Source organism: Poromitra crassiceps (genome assembly GCF_964638095.1).
Source record: "Poromitra crassiceps genome assembly, chromosome: 2".
In the NCBI taxonomy this organism is placed as follows: Eukaryota; Metazoa; Chordata; class Actinopteri; order Beryciformes; family Melamphaidae; genus Poromitra; species Poromitra crassiceps.
The window spans coordinates 85,668,343-85,685,842 of NC_139624.1; the positions used below are offsets into that span (position 1 = coordinate 85,668,343).

Consider the following 17,500-nt stretch of genomic DNA (forward strand, 5'->3'; position numbering starts at 1 on the left):
ACAACCAACAGGAACCAAACTTATTTTTTTTTTAGGCCCTGTAATGTGATCTGCACTACAGGTCCCTGTAATGTGATCTGCACTACAGGTCCCTGTAATGTGATCTGCACTACAGGGACGAAGAGGGACTGAAACGCCAGGGTCAATGAACACAGGCCTCTTTATGAAACATTGGCATTGACAGCAGTCTAGCGGACACAAGGCCAGGGTCCACCAGGTCATCTTGGCCACACAACATGCACACGCTGCTGTAGGGCCCTCACAGTCCCACAAATCAAGAATTTAGCCATTTTGCCTTCAGTGTGGCCGACAGTTGTGGGAGGTTTTCGGGCCCTAAGCTAGTTTAGCTTGGCAGCGAAGCACGCTTGTTGGCAGGCGAGCCCAGGGCAGATGCTGAGAGGCAGGGGGCAGCAGAGGTGGGAACACGGTCACACAGCAGATGTTAGTGTGGGGATGCAAAAAAAATAAAAATAAAAAACACACACACACGCGCACACACACAAACGAACGCACGCACGCACGCACACACACACACACAGGCATGATGCAGATAAGATAAAAGGCCGACTAACTCTGTGGGGCAATTGGATTTTCATCAAGTACCTCTGAATGTCAAGCTCAGAATGAAGGGAGGAGAGCATGCCCTGTAAAGACTGATGGAGGAGAGGAGAGAAGGGGGGGGGTGAAAAAAGAGAAGAAATGCCAGTGGGAGGCACAGGACTGGGCATCAACAACACAGAGGAACCATGGAAACAAATCAACAAAGTCATCAGAGTGAAACAGGAAACAGGCTAGAAATAAGCACTTGGCTGTCAAGTAATATATCGTTATCTAACAGCAACATAATCAAACCACTGGTCCTATTTAGGCGTTAGTAATAGACAATAAGACCTCATAGGCCTATCTTGTTTCAGACGTGGACACCCTTCACTAGTCAACGGGCTTCTTGTGAGGCACCGTATCTGTGGCATCGCTGAAATACGATGTGCCTGTTTTACAATGAGGCGGCCCGTCTAATCATCAGCATTCTCATCATCGCCATGTAAGTGATATTTGCTGAGTCATGATGTGTGAGGGTTTGATGCGCCTCACCTTCAGAGCCACCTGACTACACAGCAGCCTAAACACGCTGAGTCATCACTCCAACCACCAGTCTAATTCCTTTGAAATGTGCTTTAGGCTGTGGCATCCAGAGATTTTTAAAACACCTGTGTACACACACTGTTACTACGCCATGACAGTCAGTCACCTTTTAGTGCGGAGGGGGTCACACAGAGTCGACGACGTGTCACCCGAAACCAGACATGACGGGAAATTCAATCTGAACTTTGAATGATTTATAAGCACATTCAATGATGGCGGGTTCAAACGCCTCTCCCACGTGGCAGGTCCAGCCTGTACCTTCTCATGCTACTGTCTGTCAACGCTGTGAATCTTCCATCACTTAGGCATCCTCTCCACTTATTCACCTTATGTAGAAGAGACAGTCTGGCTTATTCACCTTATGTAGAAGAGACAGTCTGGCTTATTCACCTTATGTAGAAGAGACAGTCTGGCTTATTCACCTTATGTAGAAGAGACAGTCTGGCTTATTCACCTTATGTAGAAGAGACAGTCTGACTTATTCACCTTATGTAGAAGAGACAGTCTGGCTTATTCACCTCATGTAGAAGAGACAGTCTGGCTTATTCACCTTATGTAGAAGAGACAGTCTGGCTTATTCACCTTATGTAGAAGAGACAGTCTGACTTATTCACCTTATGTAGGAGAGACAGTCTGACTTATTCACCTTATGTAGGAGAGACAGTCTGACTTATTCACCTTATGTAGAAGAGACAGTCTGACTTATTCACCTTATGTAGGAGAGACAGTCTGACTTATTCACCTTATGTAGGAGAGACAGTCTGACTTATTCACCTTATGTAGAAGAGACAGTCTGACTTATTCACCTTATGTAGAAGAGACAGTCTGACTTATTCACCTTATGTAGGAGAGACAGTCTGACTTATTCACCTTATGTAGGAGAGACAGTCTGACTTATTCACCTTATGTAGAAGAGACAGTCTGACTTATTCACCTTATGTAGAAGAGACAGTCTGGCTTATTCACCTTATGTAGAAGAGACAGTCTGGCTTATTCACCTTATGTAGGAGAGACAGTCTGACTTATTCACCTTATGTAGGAGAGACAGTCTGGCTTATTCACCTTATGTAGAAGAGACAGTCTGGCTTATTCACCTTATGTAGAAGAGACAGTCTGACTTATTCACCTTATGTAGGAGAGACAGTCTGACTTATTCACCTTATGTAGAAGAGACAGTCTGGCTTATTCACCTTATGTAGAAGAGACAGTCTGGCTTATTCACCTTATGTAGAAGAGACAGTCTGGCTTATTCACCTTATGTAGAAGAGACAGTCTGGCTTATTCACCTTATGTAGAAGAGACAGTCTGACTTATTCACCTTATGTAGAAGAGACAGTCTGGCTTATTCACCTCATGTAGAAGAGACAGTCTGGCTTATTCACCTTATGTAGAAGAGACAGTCTGGCTTATTCACCTTATGTAGAAGAGACAGTCTGACTTATTCACCTTATGTAGGAGAGACAGTCTGACTTATTCACCTTATGTAGGAGAGACAGTCTGACTTATTCACCTTATGTAGAAGAGACAGTCTGACTTATTCACCTTATGTAGGAGAGACAGTCTGACTTATTCACCTTATGTAGGAGAGACAGTCTGACTTATTCACCTTATGTAGAAGAGACAGTCTGACTTATTCACCTTATGTAGAAGAGACAGTCTGACTTATTCACCTTATGTAGGAGAGACAGTCTGACTTATTCACCTTATGTAGGAGAGACAGTCTGACTTATTCACCTTATGTAGAAGAGACAGTCTGACTTATTCACCTTATGTAGAAGAGACAGTCTGGCTTATTCACCTTATGTAGAAGAGACAGTCTGGCTTATTCACCTTATGTAGGAGAGACAGTCTGACTTATTCACCTTATGTAGGAGAGACAGTCTGACTTATTCACCTTATGTAGAAGAGACAGTCTGACTTATTCACCTTATGTAGAAGAGACAGTCTGACTTATTCACCTTATGTAGGAGAGACAGTCTGACTTATTCACCTTATGTAGGAGAGACAGTCTGACTTATTCACCTTATGTAGAAGAGACAGTCTGACTTATTCACCTTATGTAGAAGAGACAGTCTGGCTTATTCACCTTATGTAGAAGAGACAGTCTGGCTTATTCACCTTATGTAGAAGAGACAGTCTGGCTTATTCACCTTATGTAGAAGAGACAGTCTGGCTTATTCACCTTATGTAGAAGAGACAGTCTGACTTATTCACCTTATGTAGAAGAGACAGTCTGACTTATTCACCTTATGTAGAAGAGACAGTCTGGCTTATTCACCTTATGTAGAAGAGACAGTCTGACTTATTCACCTTATGTAGAAGAGACAGTCTGGCTTATTCACCTTATGTAGAAGAGACAGTCTGGCTTATTCACCTTATGTAGAAGAGACAGTCTGGCTTATTCACCTTATGTAGAAGAGACAGTCTGGCTTATTCACCTTATGTAGAAGAGACAGTCTGACTTATTCACCTTATGTAGAAGAGACAGTCTGGCTTATTCACCTTATGTAGAAGAGACAGTCTGGCTTATTCACCTTATGTAGAAGAGACAGTCTGGCTTATTCACCTTATGTAGAAGAGACAGTCTGACTTATTCACCTTATGTAGAAGAGACAGTCTGGCTTATTCACCTTATGTAGAAGAGACAGTCTGGCTTATTCACCTTATGTAGGAGAGACAGTCTGGCTTATTCACCTTATGTAGAAGAGACAGTCTGGCTTATTCACCTTATGTAGAAGAGACAGTCTGGCTTATTCACCTTATGTAGAAGAGACAGTCTGGCTTATTCACCTTATGTAGAAGAGACAGTCTGGCTTATTCACCTTATGTAGAAGAGACAGTCTGGCTTATTCACCTTATGTAGAAGAGACAGTCTGGCTTATTCACCTTATGTAGAAGAGACAGTCTGACTTATTCACCTTATGTAGAAGAGACAGTCTGGCTTATTCACCTCATGTAGGAGAGACAGTCTGACTTATTCACCTTATGTAGAAGAGACAGTCTGACTTATTCACCTTATGTAGAAGAGACAGTCTGGCTTATTCACCTCATGTAGGAGAGACAGTCTGACTTATTCACCTTATGTAGAAGAGACAGTCTGACTTATTCACCTTATGTAGAAGAGACAGTCTGACTTATTCACCTTATGTAGAAGAGACAGTCTGGCTTATTCACCTCATGTAGGAGAGACAGTCTGACTTATTCACCTTATGTAGAAGAGACAGTCTGACTTATTCACCTTATGTAGAAGAGACAGTCTGGCTTATTCACCTTATGTAGAAGAGACAGTCTGGCTTATTCACCTTATGTAGAAGAGACAGTCTGACTTATTCACCTTATGTAGAAGAGACAGTCTGACTTATTCACCTTATGTAGAAGAGACAGTCTGGCTTATTCACCTTATGTAGAAGAGACAGTCTGGCTTATTCACCTTATGTAGAAGAGACAGTCTGGCTTATTCACCTTATGTAGAAGAGACAGTCTGGCTTCAGAGACCAACAGGAAGTGTAAACACTTATTCACCTTATGTATATAAGATACTCTATGAGAATCCGCAGACTTCATTCAATCTGTTTGAACCAGAAATAGCTTTATTTCCCAGTTAGGCAAAATTATGATTTCCTATAATTTTCAGCCCCTCCCCCTTGTGGCTCCGTTTTGAAGGGCAATGGGGCAAAGCAAGGAGCACTCAAAAACAATGGGTAGGGGTAAAAATAAGAAATTGGATTGAGCCTTAATGTGATATAGACTAACAAATTTCACCTGTGTTTCATTTGGCATGAGTGGGAGTAGTGGGACCATGTCGGCCTTTAAGCCGACATGGTCCGGCTGCGTAAAGCTGGAATTATGCTTCCCGCATCGGCGAGGACCGCGAGTGTCCGTGCGGAAAAGTGACGTCAAATCAGCAGACACGCCCCTCCACAAGGCTCCTGTGCGGACGGTTTTCGCCTGGCTGTGCACACCCCGAATTTTGTAACTATGCGGGACGCGGCTGGGCGGACAAAGTGGAGTTTTCAAGACTTTTTTCAAGACAATTCCGTGAGCAGAAACCCACACAGTGTATAAAAGCTCCACACGTTTTCTCGTCAGGATTCAGTGTCTCATTTCTGTGCGACAGTCCAAATGTCAGGCATGTTTCCAGCTTAACTCCCAGGAAAACTCTCTGATAGTGGTGGCACAAAGATGGAGCCCCCCCTCACAACCTGTCATACCAGTATTGGCTGTCGTCTACGGTGGAACTGGCCAATTTGGAGATGTCTGTGGCCTGCATGCATGGTGCAGAGGAGATGTCTGTGGCCTGCATGCATGGTGCAGGCTGCTCTCCTCTTTTATTGGTGCCATGCATGCGCATCCTGATTTATCTCTATTTTATTTTGTTGTGTTTATTCATGTTACTAAAACGGGCTGACTGTTTTGTTTTGTTTTGTTTTTAATTTGGGGTTTGACCTGTGGGGAGTGGGGTTTTTTGGGCCATGTGATTGGGTGTTTGTTTTGATATGTTTGTTTTTGTTGCTGTTCTCTTGTTCTGTATTGTTTTGTCTGTGTTCTAAAAAATAAAATAAAATAAAAAGATCACACACAAAAAAAGAAAACTTATAGAGGGAAAGATAGTAAAAGGCACAGTCAGTCAGTGGGATGTATCAGTGGAGGAAATTGCAAATGAGCCCTTCTGTCTCCCTGTGGAAAAGGTTAAGTTATCACACTGACTACACACCAGTCCAGACGTGACAAAGGAGGTGTCCCTTCCAAAGGTCAACTGTTTAGTTCAGTTCCTTTATCTCTCTCTCTCTCTCTCTCTGTCTATCTGTCTCGTGCGCACGCACGCACACACACACGCGCACACGCACACACACACACACATACACACACACACACACACACACACACACACACACACACCATCGTTCTGGCGGGCACTGCAGGTGATAGCCGCCGACACTCCTCTCATCAAAAGCCACTTCCGGCCCCGGCTAACCACTTCCCGATTTAGGCTCCAGATGTGAAAACCGCAGCGCAAACCGCTGATTAGTGCTGTAAATCGTAAAACCTGCTCCGATGCGCTTCAACCCGCTCGCACCTACATTCCACAGCGCCGCTGCAGTCAAAGCCCTGACCGCACTACCTCACATTCTGCTTCTTCAGCAATGAGCACCTCCATACACCACACTGACTCTCTGACAGGTATGATGGATGAGACCGAGAAAACTAAACGAGACACCGACGCAGCACAGAGAGATGTGACAAGTTACATAAGGTCACGGAACGCTCCCTTGGGAAGAAAGGCGGGGGAAAAAGGTCTAGGAAGTGAGAAAAAGGTAAAGTATAATCATGGTGGTTTATCGCTGCTGATGGATTATTATCAGACTTGGGTCAAAATACGATTTAGAAATCATTTTACAACCAAAACAAACACCATAATGAATGTAGTGTTTATATTGTACATTGCCAAGAGTGTGTGTGTATCTGTTACATTGACTACTGTGCCATTGCAGCAGGAGAGTAGAAATGAGTCAATGGAATATGAGTCATCTCAACACTCATGACGGTGTGATGTTGATATGTATTGTTATTATTAGGCTAAATGTTCCCCCGGGCCATTATGCGCTAACTCACAAACAAAGGTGTTATCTTACAGTTTATAATTGTCTTAACCGTTGCTTGCAGTAGCTGTCAAGTGTAATGTGGTGGCGTGGCGCTGTGACGCTACGGTTAGGCATTCAACGCTGCGTGCAGAGAGAGAAGAAGATGAAAATAGTTCAAAATGTGTAAAGGTCTGTGTGCAGTCGATGTGTGTTTGTGTGTGTGTGTTAGAGATGTGAAGATTCATCGATATGAATCGGTGCTCCGATACAAACGTGCGCGATGCGACTGCATCGGTTGATTCAATGTGCGTCGGATACAATTGACGCAGAACTCGCGATGCATCTTTCCTTGCGTGTTTGCATCGGTAAAATCCATGGTTAAATCGATTTCTTTGATGTATTATTTCCTCCTATCCTGTTTCTGAGGCGCCCTGAATGCAACACCATTGCTTTTTGCCTTTTGTTTTGGGAACGGACGGAAGCCGGGAGGCGTAAAGGAGAAGCAGCAGTCCAGCAAACATGGAGGTCGACGCAAACGTAGATGAAAGAGAGGAGATATTCGAGGATGAGGATATATTCAACGCACCGAGAAAGACTCATAAATCAAACGTTTAGCGATACTTTGGGTTTTACAAGAAAGATGGAAAACTTGACAAGACGCACGCAATTTGCAAACAATGCACTATAAAGTACGTTAGTAGCACAACGAACTTAGCGACTCATATGAAGAGGCGGCATGGTGTTGATACATCTGCGGCTGCTCCCCCCAACTCGCCCTCCGATTCAGATAACTGGAATACCTGGCTGACGACAATGCTAGGGACTTGATATTCCTGGGGATAACAGCGGAGGTGGAGATTATGGTAAGAATATGCTCAGTATATTGTAGCCAGTGTTTCTGTCTCACTCTCGCTCATATATTTACTGTCACTGTGCCTTACTTAACTGATGTTTATCTGTTTTAGTTTAAGGAAATATAATAACTTATCTCTGCTGATTATTGTCAGGCAGAGGACGATGACACTGAGAGCCAGGCAGCTGAACCAGAAGGTGATGGGAGCCCCCACAGAGAGGAGGAGGAAAGAGAAGAGGAGAAGGAGGAAGAAGATACAGGTTTGTTTTGATTGGAACTTATAACTTAACTGTAACTTATAATATTGTGTTGATGTGAACATGTGTAAACAGGGGTGAATCGTATCGCATCGTATCGGCAGGGGCTTCAATGTATCGTTAACGTATCGTATCGCTGGCATTGTATCGAGATGCATATCGAATCGGCCTCAGTGATAGAGATTCACATCTCTAGTGTGTGTGTGTGTGTGCGTATGAGTGAGAGAGAGAGAGAGAGAGAGAGAGAGAGCGAGAGAGAGAATGACTGAGTTAGTGAGTGAGTGAGTCAAGTCAATGTTCCAGAAAATCTGCCCTGCACCCTGAAAACATTTGCATGCGACAGTGGGTCTGACATGATGCTGTCATGAGGAAGAAATGTCAGGTCTCTGCGTGTCTGCCTCATTTGTATGCCAGCATACCCACCCTGCACATCCAAATGTATTCACCTTATGTAGCCCCGCCCACTTGACCCAGTTGTGTTATGACTTCCTGTTCAAAACACTGTCTGTTTTACCTGGTCACTAGTACTGTACTGTCACAGGAAGTGTAAACACAATAGGAAGTAACTGGCTGACCCCTGTGTTGGAACATAAGGTGAATAAGATACTATAATGTACAATGAAAACGGTTCGCCTCTTGCTGCACCTCTGAATGTACTGTATGTGCATGTAGCCTATGTACGTACTGTATGTGTTTTCCAGCACTTTTTCTGCAGCCTGACTTGAACTTTAAAGTGCCATTTCCAAATGAACTGAAGAGACAAAGTTGACTTGAACTTTAACGTGCCATCTCAAAATGAACTGAAGAGACAAAGTTGACTTGAACTTTAACGTGCCATCTCAAAATGAACTGAAGAGACAAAGTTGACTTGAACTTTAACGTGCCATCTCAAAATGAACTGAAGAGGCAAAGTTGACTTGAACTTTAACGTGCCATCTCAAAATGAACTGAAGAGACAAAGTTGACTTGAACTTTAACGTGCCATCTCAAAATGAACTGAAGAGGCAAAGTTGACTTGAACTTTAACGTGCCATCTCAAAATGAACTGAAGAGGCAAAGTTGACTTGAACTTTAACGTGCCATCTCAAAATGAACTGAAGAGGCAAAGTTGACTTGAACTTTAACGTGCCATCTCAAAATGAACTGAAGAGACAAAGTTGACTTGAACTTTAACGTGCCATCTCAAAATGAACTGAAGAGACAAAGTTGACTTGAACTTTAACGTGCCATCTCAAAATGAACTGAAGAGACAAAGTTGACTTGAACTTTAACGTGCCATCTCAAAATGAACTGAAGAGACAAAGTTGACTTGAACTTTAACGTGCCATCTCAAAATGAACTGAAGAGACAAAGTTGCGTGATTTCACTTCGCAGAACAAATTACATTATATCATGCGGCCCCGCCCCCTAGCTGCTGACAGACAGGCTGACATGTGGAGTCGAGATGGGCGATTAAACTAAATGACCATGGTTAAGAATAATGGAGGCTCCCATCAGGAGCTCGCTGTGTCAGACATAGACTGGCTATAGAAATAGCCTCACCTGCTGCTGGAACGTTACGTGCTGTACCATGCTGCCAGCCTGCCCACAGCACACTGACTCCTGCCTATATTTATTGAGATAATCAACAAAGTAGGGCTGCGACTAACTGATTATTTTCATTATTGATTAATCTCTCAATTATTTTCTCGAGGAATCAATTAGTTGTTTGGTCTATAAAATGCCATAAAATGGTGATAATGACATCCAATGTCTTCCTTTGTCCTGACCAACAGTCCACACGACACAACCCAAAGATAATCAGTTTACTGTCATAGGAGACTGAAGAAACCAGAAAACATTGACATTTAAGAAGATGGAAGGAGAGCATTTTTGTATTTTTTCTTAAAAATTAAACGATTAATGGATTATAAGAAATAGTTGTTGAGTAATTTTCAGGCAATCGACTAATCATTGCAGCACTACAACAAAGTTGTAATACCCTGCTCGTGACCTAGGCTGGCGTTAATCTGTTTTGACTGCGGGTAGTGTACTGTCTCTCCGTTACCATGTTGTTGTACTTGTTGTGAATTTCAAAGAGCTATGAAAAACTTTAGCACAAGTTGTTGCAAGTTTCACAAGACCAAGCCATAATGATGTGTTTCTGCAACAGACTCAGGGTCCAACTACAATAGTGTGTATTCACGCACTCATCCATCCTCCTTTATGTACACAAACAGAGTGCACACGCACGCACGCACGCACGCACGCACGCACGCACGCACGCACACACACACACACACACACACACACACACACACACACACACACACACACACACACACACACACACACACACACACACACACACACACACACACACACACACACACACACACACAGGGAACCAGAGAAACAAGTTCCCTCCATTCAGACTACATTGTCTTTCCGGACGTTAAAGAATGTCAACCTCAGAGTGGAGGTGGAAGCTTGTGTGCCATGTGACCATGAAGCCTGTGTGCCATGTGAGCATGAAGCTTGTGTGCCATGTGAGCATGAAGCTTGTGTGTCATGTGAGCATGAAGCTTGTGTGCCATGTGAGCATGAAGCTTGTGTGCCATGTGACCATGAAGCTTGTGTGTCATGTGAGCATGAAGCTTGTGTGTCATGTGAGCATGAAGCTTGTGTGTCATGTGAGCATGAAGCTTGTGTGCCATGTGAGCATGAAGCTTGTGTGCCATGTGAGCATGAAGCTTGTGTGCCATGTGACCATGAAGCTTGTGTGCCATGTGAGCATGAAGCTTGTGTGTCATGTGAGCATGAAGCTTGTGTGCCATGTGAGCATGAAGCTTGTGTGTCATGTGAGCATGAAGCTTGTGTGTCATGTGACCATGAAGCTTGTGTGCCATGTGAGCATGAAGCCTGTGTGCCATGTGAGCATGAAGCCTGTGTGCCATGTGAGCATGAAGCTTGTGTGTCATGTGACCATGAAGCTTGTGTATCATGTGAGCATGAAGCTTGTGTGCCATGTGAGCATGAAGCTTGTGTGCCATGTGAGCATGAAGCTTGTGTGTCATGTGACCATGAAGCTTGTGTATCATGTGAGCATGAAGCTTGTGTGCCATGTGAGCATGAAGCTTGTGTGCCATGTGAGCATGAAGCTTGTGTATCATGTGAGCATGAAGCTTGTGTGCCATGTGAGCATGAAGCCTGTGTGCCATGTGCATGAAGCCTGTGTGCCATGTGACCATGAAGCCTGTGTGCCATGTGAGCATGAAGCTTGTGTGTCATGTGAGCATGAAGCTTGTGTGCCATGTGAGCATGAAGCTTGTGTGTCATGTGAGCATGAAGCTTGTGTGCCATGTGAGCATGAAGCTTGTGTGTCATGTGAGCATGAAGCTTGTGTGCCATGTGAGCATGAAGCTTGTGTGTCATGTGAGCATGAAGCTTGTGTGCCATGTGAGCATGAAGCTTGTGTGCCATGTGAGCATGAAGCTTGTGTGCCATGTGAGCATGAAGCTTGTGTGCCATGTGAGCATGAAGCTTGTGTGCCATGTGAGCATGAAGCTTGTGTGTCATGTGAGCATGAAGCTTGTGTGCCATGTGAGCATGAAGCTTGTGTGCCATGTGAGCATGAAGCTTGTGTGCCATGTGAGCATGAAGCTTGTGTGCCATGTGAGCATGAAGCTTGTGTGCCATGTGAGCATGAAGCTTGTGTGCCATGTGAGCATGAAGCTTGTGTGCCATGTGAGCATGAAGCCTGTGTGCCATGTGAGCATGAAGCTTGTGTGCCATGTGAGCATGAAGCTTGTGTGCCATGTGAGCATGGCTTTCCACTTCAGATGCTCATTTGTCCAGGTCTCTGGAGAGAGGAAATAGAGCCGACTGTAATTACCTGGCCTGATCTGTATGGCAAACACACAAACAGAAGACTCTTAACCCCTTATTTTAATTCTGCTACATAAGTTCATGTTTGACTGCCAAGGTTTTGAGTAAGTGGCAGATAAAAATCCTTGTTTTTAGGCCGGTGCTTGCACTGGCCTATGGGAGCATGTGTGTCCCAATCGCTGCATACACGACTCCTGGCACCCTTTCATCAAGATGGGCTTTTACTTTGAAATTTGTTTTATTTGACGAATGTCCGGTTTCGGACTTCCTGTCTGCCCTGATCTGATCTTGTTCAGCTTGACAGAGTCGCTCACAGCCGCAGAGGGCCCGCGCCCATGTTAACGTTACACGCGACGCAACAAATAAACAAACACACATTTCCCAGTGTCTCTGGACATCAACAGTAGCGGGAGACGTCTCCCCTTCCAGCAAATATACATGAATGTTATGCGTAAGGAACATGAACATCTTACCGCGAGGCAGAGAGCTAAGATAAGTAGCTAACAGCTGAGCTAAGTAGGCTATAACTAGCGTGTTAGCCGATCGGAAGCATGTAAACAGCGGTGAGATCTCCTTTATTAAAGTATGCAACCATTTCCAATGAACAAATGGCATGTAGCCTTCAACTTTAAAACAAAACAATGTGCTTCTGCTTACTTCTTACATTCAACTCTGTATGGCAGTGAGTGCAGACAGTGCAACACCAGTGGCATGTAGCCCTCAAGTATTTAAAACAAAAACAATAGTGCTTCTGCTGCTTACTTAGCCTACATTCAACTTTTTATGGCAAGGGTAACACATCCAATCTCGCCAAGCACCTGAAAGACAGGCACCCAGACCTGTTCAAAGAATTCAAGGTGGGTTAATTCTTTCAAACGGTGTAAAATAACACGTTTAACAACATATCAAACGGACCTTATCCTGTCACATTAGTTTTTGAGATAGCTGGCAATGCATTGTGTAACCAAAAAAACGTTTGGCTAACGTTAACGTTAACGTGTTTTGTAATGGAATCTTTATGGGACACGGCTAATACCTGGCACAGCGTTAGCTAGCATAGTGCAGCACGTGTGCAATGCAAATGGAATCATTATGGAACTATGGCTAAGTTTGGCTCTTAGCCGTGTCCCATAAATGATTCCATTACAAATATTGCATTGCACACGTGACATGTTATTTTACTAAAAATAATGCATTTGACCATCATTTCAAGTAGAATGATACCACCCAAGCAAGAATATTTCAAGTGTTTCAAGTGCTTTACTGAAATATTTGGACCATATAATGATAATACAATTATCTCAACCTTAAAAGGTTACATATAGGTGCCAAAAAGCCATAAATTCACATCAAAGAACAAAGAAAAACAACAATTATAATTCAAGTTTAAACAGTAAGTGTGCAGCTGCAGCATTTATAAAAAAATAAATAAAAATAAAATCTTTATCCTGCATCCCTAAACACAAACAGGGAAAAAAGGTGGAAAATCAGATGACGGCTTATATGTGTTCTGTTGATTGTTAAAATGTGTATGGGTATACATGGGTGACGATCCCATGCACTGGCCATATGCCAGGTTTCGACCTGGCCTTGTTTTTTCTTCTGCTCTTCTGGTCAGCCTTGAGAGAATGCCCTGTGACTGAAGGGTGACAGGTTCAAGTCTGTTCATCCACAGCCTCTTGAAGTGTCTTTGAGCAAGTCACTGAACCCTTATGGTCTGGCCTGCTCATTGTAAGTCACCATAGTTGAGTAAAACGTGCAATATAGTTTTGCCACGTTAATTCAACTCCAACAACTTGGTCGTATATTTTTTAAATTAAAAAAACACCTGTGTAAGTCTAAAACTCAACGCAATTGTAGTCGTGCACAACGCTGAAAGCCCGGGTCAGTCAGCCAGTCAGTGTGCCGTCTGTGGCCATTGTCTCCCCCCAGCCTTAATGACATTATACCAAAAGCCCCCTGTCATCCATTCCCATTCAGTGCTAGCATATCCCTCTCTCCCTCCCTCCCTCCTCTCTGATGCATTCAGTGCTAGCATATCCCTCTCTCCCTCCCTCCCTCCTCTCTGATGCATTCAGTGCTAGCATATCCCTCTCTCCCTCCCTCCCTCCTCTCTGATGCATTCCTCTTCTAATCCCTCCATCCAAATCCTCAGATGACCTTTCAGAGATGGGCCACGCCCGCTTGTTAATTCTCGGTCTGTTAATTGGAGTTCAGTTGATGGTTTCCACAGTCAAAGCTGATCCAGTGTGTTATGAAGAGAGATGTGTGCTATTGGCTACAATTCAACACCCTCCCCCCTGCAATTTTGTAATCAAATTGTCACGCTAGAAATGTATGGGCAAAACAATCACCAAAACTATTATTATCTCATAAAACAATTAAGGAAAATGGAGTCAAGCCAATCTAAAATCAGAACATTGCAGACGAAGCGAAGAATCACAACAGAAAGAGACAATGCTAAGTCTGTTGACCCTGTGCAGAGAGGCGAGATGACTATCTCTTCCGCCACTTCTGACATTTTGAACAACTGAGCTGCACCGGCGTCCAGTTGATTTGATCCACTCATGCATACATGAGTTAGTCACAGTTATCATCGGCAGACATCACCCCCTACTCTGAATGAGAGAGCTTACAAAAGCAAACTTTGCGTAACCATCAGATATGTCAAGTCTAACAACTGATAGCCGTCCTCGGCAGTTTTTGCCATGCGAGTTGCAAAAGCGAAATGGCGTTGGCAGCACTTGAGAATAATATACACATAATTTAGCTGCACTGAATTATCTATAAGTACCAAAAGACATATTAAACAACAATCCTGTTCTAGATGATCAAAAACAACATAGTATTTATTTACCATATCAGAGCAGCGTCTATCTCCTTCCACCACTGAGTTCCATGCGAGACTAGAAACTCCCTGGTCTGGCTCTCTCTTCCTCACCCGTGCAGCACTCCTCTGTCGTCCTGTCCCGCTCTGTTCCCCTCTGCTCTACCCTAACAGCGGATGACAGCCTCCCCCTCCCTCCAACAGCACGCCACAAACTCACACAATCACCAGGACCACAGCAGAGGAAATAGTCTTCGGATGCGTGTGTTTTACATCCGTGCGCCATTGTGTGAGGGAAAGACTGCATGAGAGAGAAAGAGAGAATCGGCACAAATCATGACATTCAAATGTCATTTCTTTCTCATTCGCACACTATTCCAAGGCAGGAATTTTGCCAAGGTCAAAAGGCCAGTGCTGTGGATGCCCTGGAGTGTGGCCGGAATGCCCCTTATCAAATTAACTATCCACAAGGCCAGTTTGGCATCATGCCCTGTTTTGAACTGGCCAGTTTGGCACCATGCCCTGTTTTGAACTGGCCAGTTTGGCACCATGCCCTGTTTTGAACTGGCCGCGCTACGCCCTTAAAAGAAAGTAGTGGATTCCCTCATGTCAAACTAAACTACATGCTGCGACACAGCAAATCAACAAAAACACTAGCAGTAGACTGTAGCAGTAGTCTGTAGCAGTAGACTGTAGCAGTAGACTGTAGCAGTAGTCTGTAGCAGTAGACTGTAGCAGTAGACTGTAGCAGTAGTCTGTAGCAGTAGACTGTAGCAGTAGACTGTAGCAGTAGCCTGTAGCAGTAGACTGTAGCAGTAGCCTGTAGCAGTAGACTGTAGCAGTAGCCTGTAGCAGTAGACTGTAGCAGTAGTCTGTAGCAGTAGACTGTAGCAGTAGACTGTAGCAGTAGTCTGTAGCAGTAGACTGTAGCAGTAGACTGTAGCAGTAGTCTGTAGCAGTAGACTGTAGCAGTAGCCTGTAGCAGTAGACTGTAGCAGTAGCCTGTAGCAGTAGACTGTAGCAGTAGACTGTAGCAGTAGCCTGTAGCAGTAGACTGTAGCAGTAGTCTGTAGCAGTAGACTGTAGCAGTAGACTGTAGCAGTAGCCTGTAGCAGTAGACTGTAGCAGTAGTCTGTAGCAGTAGACTGTAGCAGTAGTCTGTAGCAGTAGACTGTAGCAGTAGACTGTAGCAGTAGCCTGTAGCAGTAGACTGTAGCAGTAGCCTGTAGCAGTAGACTGTAGCAGTAGACTGTAGCAGTAGACTGTAGCAGTAGCCTGCATATGAGGCGTTTAGAGCAGTGGTTCTCAAATGGGGGTCCGCGGACCCCAGGGGTCCGTGGCACTTTGCCAGGGGGTCCGCGAAAAGTTTTCAAGTAAAAAATAAAATGCTACATGTATCTTGGCTGTCATTGATTGTGTTGCATAGTGGTTTTCTTTTCTTTTTTTATATATAATTTATTAAGAGGAAAAAGAGGTGTACAGAGTTATGCAGGAAAGTACAAATCAAGGGGGTTGTCCCTCCATATTTTCAAATTTACCCCCATTCCTCTCCTCCCCAACCCACCCCCATTGCCGAAGCACAAGCACAAAAAACATAGCATAGTGGTTTTCTGTACTGTTGACAAATTGTGATATTGTAAGTCGCTTTGGATAAAACAAAAGAGTCTGCTAAATGACGTAATGTAAATGTAATGTAATAAAAAAAAATAAAAAAAAATTGCAAAATCTTCATAGTTCAACGAAAATAGTTTATGCTTTAAATCTAAAATCGTTCATGGATTACATTCTAATAACAAACCTATCAAATTAAAAGTCAAGCACGTTACCGTGGAAACAATTAAGCTTAGTCCAAAATCACAAATCAGAATGAGGGGGTCCCCGGTATATTTTCTATCTTGTAAGGGGTCCTTGGCTGAAAAACATTTGAGAACCTCTGGTTTAGAGAACCTCTGTCAATTGTAGCGCCTAACGATAAGCAGATGCTGTGAGGTGTTTCGGGGACATCTGTAATTTGTAGCTACAGAAATAACCGGGGTTACACTTACGTTATTGTGTGTTACTGGACACTGTAACTAACTTGGTTACACTTACGTTATTGTGTGTTACTGGACACTGTAACTAACTTGGTTACACTTACGTTATTGTGTGTTACTGGACACTGTAACTAACTTGGTTACACTTACGTTATTGTGTGTTACTGGACACTGTAACTAACTTGGTTACACTTACGTTATTGTGTGTTACTGGACACTGTAACTAACTTGGTTACACTTACGTTATTGTGTGTTACTGGACACTGTAACTAACTTGGTTACACTTACGTTATTGTGTGTTACTGGACACTGTAACTAACTTGGTTACACTTACGTTATTGTGTGTTACTGGACACTGTAACTAACTTGGTTACACTTACGTTATTGTGTGTTACTGGACACTGTAACTAACTTGGTTACACTTACGTTATTGTGTGTTACTGGACACTGTAACTAACTTTGCAGACTGACCCATCTTACATGTGCGCTGTATCACACTGCATGTCCTTATTAGGATATTTCTTTTGTTGAAGAAAAATGACTGAAAAAGGATTCTACTAACCATAGGTAGGTATTGACCTTGCTGCCCTACATTTTAGCTGATGCCCCAATACATTTGTGTTGATCAAAGGCTGAAGTGGCCTTGCCTTAAAAATGACTTAAAGTCCCTGGAAACCAGAAATATTTTTTTAATATTTAGCATTTTGAGTTCAGCACATCACAGGAACCTATGTTAATAAGCCACCAGCCAAATTTCAACGATGATGAACGTCGCAAAGTATATAAATTTAGGTTTGACAGTCATGGCAAAAGTAATGAGAATCAATTAGATTTTAGAGTGTATTTTCTCCCGCGGACTGTGTGGGCGTGTCCCGTCTGCAGCAGGTCTTTTCCTCCCTCTCTCTCTCTCTCTCGGAGGAGACTGCTCGGAGGAGACC

At 43.5% G+C, this 17,500-nt stretch overlaps 1 protein-coding gene across 10 annotated transcripts in view; it reads right to left on the bottom strand.

Moving 5' to 3' along the window:
- Positions 1-17,500, bottom strand: part of kiaa1217 (KIAA1217 ortholog) — a gene marked incomplete at its 5' end in the record, with an annotated part of 160,210 nt that overhangs the window by 55,451 nt on the left and 87,259 nt on the right. The gene's annotated exons all lie outside the window — the stretch shown is intronic.